Raw genomic sequence first — 7,551 nt, 5'->3', positions numbered from 1 at the left:
CAAGGTCATACCTGTCTCCTCAAATGAGCAAAGGATAGTTGTCTCAAATAAATTATCTCCATTGGTTGACCTCCTCAAGTTAACCTGGCCACCCCGGTAAGTAAGATGGGAAGGAGTTCAAGAAGAAGCAAAAGGGGCATTTTACAAGTTATTAAGACATAAAGAAGACCTGCTTTATAAAAACTGCCTATGTCATCTGGCAGTGGTCATGGAGTTGCCTGACCATAAAAATAATTCTAATGATGTTTTAATTAAGTCAAAGCTACCACAAAAAAAAAAAAAGAAAAGAAAAAAAAAAACCCTGCCTATTTCAGTTTCTCAACCTTGCAGATTAAAATGAGCTTTAATAAAAACAAAAAAAAACCCCACAAAACTATGATGTACACACAGGCCAATGAAGTTTGAATCTCCTGGATTGGGACCAGTATTTATTAAAAGCCCCCAAATATGTCTAATCTGCAGCCAGAGTTTGAAATAGTGGCACATAAGAATTTGAGGTTTTCTCTCCATGAAGTGGTCTCACAGATTTCCATCTTGTTAATGAATCAGTCCGTCAATCTATCAACCAGTATCTGCTGACTGCTGACATATTTTGCATGTTAATGAGGGTGCTGATGACAACAGACACTCAACGGTATGCAGTCAAATAAACCGTGCCTCATTTATTCAACGGAATCTATGCAGCCACCAAAAGAAAGTTTTACAAAGATGTTAGTGATCTCCAGTTCATGCAGATGACAAAACAGTAGTGCTATCATAACATTTCATAAAATATTTAGGTACAGAAAAAAGTTGCATAGATAAGCAACAAATAAACACATTAACTGATTTATTTTAAAAGTAGGAATTGTTTTAGTTTGCTTTTTTTTGTTTTCTTTCCCCTTGCCCATATGAAATGCATAAAAATTTCTTATGTGAAAAGAAAAGAAATAAATGCAAAATGTACTAAGAGACAACAGTTACATAAACCTAATTTTACTGAAGACACTTGTGTTCCAAGGAAACATTTGCTCATGTTAACTCTAGTGTTTGGAGAGCCTGGGATTTTGTGTGGGACTCTCACAGACATCAAGAACTGAACCAAGTCAAGCTGACATGGATGTAAGACCTAGAAATTCAGGTGCAGCCCCTTGTCTGGGTTCCTGTCTCACTGTCTCCAAAAACCCACTACTGCCCCAGTCTCCCTGGAAATCCAGTTTCCCTGGGTGCATAGTCCACTGTGCAGGGCCTTGGACACTAGTTAGGGCCACATGATCTTTTGACTTCAGTGCCATCCCTTTAGGCAAGTCGCTAACCTCGCAACACCTCAGTTTGTCATTTATAAACAGGGACATAATAAAACCACCTCAGATAGTTGAGAATGAAACTTCTAATAAATGTTCACTATACACCAGGAAGTGGGGGCACCTGGGTGGGTCAGTGGCTGAGCATCTGCCTTCAGCTCAGGGCGTGACCCTGGTGTCCCGGGATCGAGTCCCGCATCGGGCTCCCCACAGGGAGCCTGCTTCTCCCTCTGCCTGTGTCTCTGTCTCTGTGTCTCTGATAAATAAGTAAATAAAATCTTAAAATAAAATAAACCAGAAAGTGTTATGACCTGCTGGAGATGTGCAATTAGACCTCAGCATCACCCCGGGGGCAGAGGAGAACAGGGACATTCTGGGTGAGCAGAACAGCGTGGGCCGAGCCTGGCTGTCCAGGGGCCAGCAGGGAGGCAGGCTGACTGCAGTGAAGATGATGGACTCCTCGGAAGAGAGACGGAGGCGGTGGACGTCAGGGGAGTGGGGCGGGCAAGGCCCAGGGCCCTTCTGAACATGAGGCTGGGACAGGCAGAGGCTGGGACAGGCAGTGGCTGGCCCTCCACCGTTGCCATCACCGAGCTTGGATTTGACTGTCCTGGCCAGCCCGGCCTGAGGAGACAGAGGCTGGACACACTGATGCACTGGAGTGGGGGCCACTGCAGAGAGAGAACTGAACCCCGCCTCCAGCTCCCTGCAGGATGTACCTCCACGGTCGGCAGGTTCATCAAGCGCTCACTCTGAGCCGGTCCACAATGGGTGGGGTCTTGGCACTTGCCGACCCACTGAGGCCACCCTTGTTCCCACTTATAGATGAGGGGCATGAGGCACAGAGGTCAGGGGCACGTATCAACCTCCACATTCAAATTCAGGGTACCCCAGCTGCATTGTTGTGCCTCTGCCCTCGAGCCTGCGCTCCTCTGGGGTTCCACGTGGGGCATCAGGGCATCAGCATCCCCAGCTCAGCTCCCTCCTTCTTCCTACGTCCTATGCACCCTTGAGTGGATGTCTCTCCCCTCCCACAGCCACCTCCTGGGCAGGACCTCCCCAGCTTTCTGCGTGACCACACTGCCTTCTGCGACGCCAGGCCTGCCCAGGTCAGCAAACAGCCACCCTTTAAACTGCCCGCTGGCCAGGCCTGCTCCCCGCTCAAAGCCCCTCAAAGCCCCTCCCCAGTTCCCCATTACCTGCAGCCACACGCCCCAAGGCCGGACCTTAGAACGTTACCGCGGGAGACGCTGTCTGCAAACGTCCTCTGGAGCACAAGCGCTGTGGGTCGAAACATCTGGCCGAGGCAGCACCCTGTGTGGCCTTCCTGGGACCCAGGGAGTGTGTGAGCACCTTCCCACTTTATCCACTTCCAGGTTCACAGACCCGCGGAGCAGCCCCTGACAGCCCCCTAGGTCCACACAGCTTTCTCCAGCCAAGCAGATCGACCCCCGCACTGGCCAGGGTGGGCACCCGAAGCTTATCACGTACTCGGTTCCACAGAACTAGCGAGAGACCGCCTGAGGCAAAACTGACCTTGGTGGCCGTCTGTCCTCTTTCTCCTCCTGAGCTGGGCAGCAGTTCCACACATAAATCCGTCATGCTAAAAATGTCTCCATTCTCACGGGTGTGAACTCTGCAGAATGACCTTTACATAAAGTTAAAATGCATGGACACCCTCAAAATTCATTCTAGAAGCATCACCAGCTGTTATGGCCATCATCCTGCCAGCATGGTTGCATGTCCCGTAGAAATATTTCCTAGGAACAGGCCCTCCATTTGATTGATTTTTTAAAAGATTTTATATATTTATTTGACAGAGAGGGAGAGGGAGAAGCAGGCTCCCCTCGGAGCAGGGAGCCTGACGTGGGGCTCGATCCCAGGACCCTGGAGTCATGACTTGAACCAAGGCAGATGCTCAACCACTCAGGCCCCAGATACCCCTCTCCATTTGACTTAGAAATATGTGTTATTTATTCCTTGGCTGTTTCCTGGGCGGGGGGGGGGGGGGATCAAAAGAACTGTTTTCAAAAATGTGTCATCGTAATCACCCTGTGAAGAGCCGGGATTTTACGCCCACCCAGGAGATGGAGCTGCCAGCCGGTCCCCTTGCAGCCTTCCTGTGCTCCAGCCTGGGGAACGCAGGTGTGGCCCCCTCTGTTCCTGCAGGTAGTAGCCCAAGCAGGAGCCCACTCGGCCATGAGCCCTGACAGACCAGGGATGGAAGGAAGACACTGTGTCACGCCTCCCTGGCACAGGGCATGGAGTCACAGGGACCCACCAGTCTGGAAGAGGCTGGGGGAGGCTGGCGGAAGGGGGGCTAGGTGCAGAGGGACTATTGCACGAGATCTTGCAATCCAAGTGCCAGAGCCGCCACAGGCCACTTCAGCTCAGGCTCTTCACCCCCAGCCACTGGCAAAGCAAAGCAGGGCAAATATACACAAGCCTCGAAACACTTCCAAAGCATACGTGCCACAAACACCACATGCCGCACGAAGGCTGCCCTTTTAGAATCCAGTTTCCCTTCTGGATTAGTTTTTTAGGGCTGTGTAACAACCTATAAAGCATCAGGCAACCTGGGAACTCAGCAGATTCTTGTCACCCATGTTTGCAGAGGCGACATTGGCGACGGCCTGAAGGTGGAAACAATCAGGAGATGAATGGATGGGTAGACACAACGTGGTCCATCCACAGGATGGAGTATCATTCAACCATAAAAAGGAAGACAATTCCGACACCTGCTACAACATGGATGAAGCCTGAAGACGTTCTGCTGGTGAGCGAAGCCAGTCACTAGAAAGGCAAAGACTGTGGTTCCAGGTGTATGAGATCCCTACAGTAGTCAAACTCCTGGAGTCAGAAAGTAGAACAAAGTTTGCCGGAGCTGCGGGATGGGGAACAGGGTTTGAGTAAGGAAGATGAGAATTTTTCTGGAAATCGTGCTGATAGTCGCTTGGTACTCTGTATTCAATGCCACGGAGTTCTGTGCCTGCAGATGATTTAAATGATAGATGTTATATATAGTTTACAATAGATAAACAGACAAACAAAAACCCCACGGATGTATTATCTCGTGGTAGCTGAATCCTCTGCTACGGTGGCAGCCAACAGTGTCCCTGTCTGGAAGCTCACCTGGGGAAAGATCCACTTCAGTGTCGCTCAGGTTGTTGACAGAATGTACTTCCTTATGGTCAGAGTACTGAGGTCCCCGTCGCCTTGCAAGCTGTCAACCAGAGACCACTCTCAGTGTCTCAAAGTCACCCTCAGGTCCTTGCCACGTGGTCCCCTCCATAAGCCTCTCACACATCTAAACACTCACTCCAGGAAGGGCCCAGTCCCTTGTGAGGGCTCACCTGATTAGGCCAGGCCCACCAGGATCGGCTCCCTTGAGATTAAGTCAAAGTCAGCTGATTACACCTGCTACTTACAGGCACGATATCTCATCATAGTCACTGGTTCTGCCCGCAATCCAGGGATGAGACTGTAAAGGGCATCCCCAGCAGGGGACCGGACTCATGGGGGTCCCCCTAGAATTGTGCATACCCCACCTTCTTATGTATATTGAACGTCCCACTAAATCAGGTTTAGCCAGGCAGTGATGGGTGCCCACTGAGGTTCTCTGCTGGGCTTGTGGCGCCTTCACTGAGGGAGGCAGAAGGAATAAAGACGAGTCCTTGCCCCTCTGAAGGGCTCAGCCTGCATCAAATGCGAGACCTAAACAGCTGGGCGGGCCAGTGAGAGCTGCTCCATCTCTCTGGGAAAGGGAGCCCTTGTGGTTTTCAATTAGCCGCGCTGGCTGGCTTAATAGGCTGGCCCCAGCTGTTGCCTGGGCTCTGATGTAAAAAATGGGGCCAAACAAATGATCTTAGGCAACCCGAGCAGTATTTCTGTTGATCATCGGCTCTGTGGTCTGGACACTGTCAGTGGGCGGAGGATGCGGGGCCCGTGGTCTCTGCCCAGGCCGCCCAGGAGAGCACTGAGGATCCTGGACACCCCGGAGCCTGTGTTCTACGCCCCCAGCCCGGCGAGCTCAGGGTCTCCAGGGTGTTCTCCGCACTGCTCAGGTGATTCTAATGGGCGGCCAGGGTGGGGAACCAGTAGGTTGGATAATTATTTGGGGAACACATCCTAATAAGATAAAAAAAGCTGGTTTCATCGAAGGGTATTCAGCTTATCAGAGCACGAAGCGAAGCCCTGCAGGGAGCAGTAATGCAGTGTGGGAGGAAATCGGTTCGGTGCACACTGGGGAGGAAATGGCTTTTTTCAGGACATCCACAGTCCCTGGATGAGGACTTCCAGAGCGCTCCCCAGTGCAGGGGCTCGGGATACAGCCAGTTGTGCACGAGATCGAGCCGGCCCCGCGCGGAGCTGACGGCCTCCCAGAACGTGCGGCAGCAACACAACCTGCCTGCTGCGGCTGCCACAATCCGGCTGGGCTCCTCTTACCTGGAGCAGGGTAGGTTCAGCTCTCCCATCTCGCACTTTTTAGGTGAGAAAACCGTATCACGGGGTAGTAAGAACGATGGCATCTGTTTCTCCAGAAATGTATGAATAAAACGACAGGCGGTCTTGGGTTTGTTTTGCAATCGTCTGGGGCAGGTGTGTGTGTATGTGTGTCTGTCTGTGTCCAGAAGAAGAGTCTGCGAACAGATGTAACAAGATGGGCCCAAAAGTCACTTGTTGGAGCTGGATGACGCTCCCTGAGGAGGTTCACTGTACCATCCTCCCCACGTACGGGCGTGTGAACTTTTCCATGACAAAAAGTCAACACAATTCAGTTGGTGAATCGACAGGCAAAAGAATAACAGAGCAATTAAAACTTTAAAGGCAAATGGAAAAGAAAAAGCAGAGGTCAAAGTGGGGCCAAGGACCGCGTGGACCACAAGACCCTCCACAACACTGAACTTTCAAATCGTGTGCGTCATCAGCGGACACGGACGTGATGTCCCCGTGCGGGGCTGGGAGCGCCGTCGCCACCCGGCTCTCCGGTCAGCCTACGGCCACTAGTGACAGCCCAGGAGGCTCGTGGACAGGACTTGATTAACAGCCGACAGCTTTCATCAGTTCCTGTTTCATAGTTTTTCATTTTGTTTTTGCCATTTCCTACTCAGGACCAGCTGGAGAAAGGCAAACATGCTCCCCTCAGCCATCACCTGGGGCACCCCGCTTCCAGTCATCTGTGTCCAGCCTCCCCACGCTGACAGCCCCTAAACACACCCTCCAAGCCGCCCCTTTGGCCACCATGGGCCCCCTCCCTGTTCAGCCTGCCTGAGTCGCTCCAAACACCAGTGACAGTGGCCGACTCCTGGTCACAGCACATTGGGAATAAACAGCCTGTGCTTTTCTCATTCGGCAATCCTCATTCATGTCCACAGCCCTCCCCCAGGTCATTTCCTCCTCCCTCTGCACACCATGCGGGGTGGGCACGGTCTTCTTCTGCTCCTCCTCTGTTGCAGCTCCACAGGTCACCTGTCCTCTGACATCTGCCCCACACTCCCAGTCCCCCTGGGGACATCCTCTCAAAGCACCTACCCCCTCACTCCCTGGTCCTGTTCCTCTTTCTGCCCTTGCTGGCCTCAGGACTAAAGTTACCAGATAAAATACAGGATGGGAGTTAAATGTGAATTTCAGAGAAACAACAAATTATTTATTGGCATAAGTATATCCCAAATATTGCGTGGGATATACTCACACTTACAAAATCGGTACATGGTGTTTATCTGGTGCTCAGATTTATCTGGGTGTCCTGTGTTTTTATTTGCTCAATCCAGTGACCTTACCCAAGGCTGCCCCAGCTGGCCTGTGGGCTGGTGCCACATGTGGACACTTTGGATGTCCAGACGGCCCTGGCCTCTCTGCTCCCTCTGCTGCTCTCTCTTAGCACTTCCCCCTGCACTTCTCCAAGTCCTTCTCCAGCTGCCAAGAGGAAATATGTACGCCCCAGGCCCGTGAGGACCCAGGACAAGAAAAGATAGCCTCTGGCAACAGAGCCACCCCCACCCCAAGACTTCCAAGGAGGGAGGAAGGTCAGGGTGCTGAAGTGCCCCCCGGAGCACACACCACGTGCACCAGAGCTGCTGGAGGTGACCCCACACTGAGGAGCTGAGGAGATCCCCCCATCTGCACTTCCCCAAAGCAGGGAAGGGGGCCCTGCCTACTGCCTCAGCATCATACGGTTAGAGATGTGTCATGAATCTCATCCTCAAAACAATATGGTCAGGTTTCCCTGTGGTTCAGATGGGGAAACTGAGCTCACAGCAGGGCTCAA

General features: G+C 51.9%; 1 long non-coding RNA gene across 1 annotated transcript; it reads right to left on the bottom strand.

Moving 5' to 3' along the window:
• Positions 1–369: 369 nt before the first annotated feature.
• LOC125754337 (uncharacterized) lies at positions 370–6,191 on the bottom strand. The gene is made up of 3 exons (XR_007408292.1): positions 5,730–6,191; positions 4,416–4,506; positions 370–4,272 (listed from the first exon to the last, which is right to left on the bottom strand). It is a non-coding gene; the product is annotated as an uncharacterized LOC125754337 (long non-coding RNA).
• Positions 6,192–7,551: the final 1,360 nt, after the last annotated feature.

This window comes from Canis lupus, chromosome 34 (genome assembly GCF_003254725.2).
Source record: "Canis lupus dingo isolate Sandy chromosome 34, ASM325472v2, whole genome shotgun sequence".
Taxonomy (NCBI): Eukaryota; Metazoa; Chordata; class Mammalia; order Carnivora; family Canidae; genus Canis; species Canis lupus.
The sequence above is the reverse complement of the archived record's forward strand: the minus strand, read 5'-3'. Positions and strand labels throughout refer to the sequence as shown.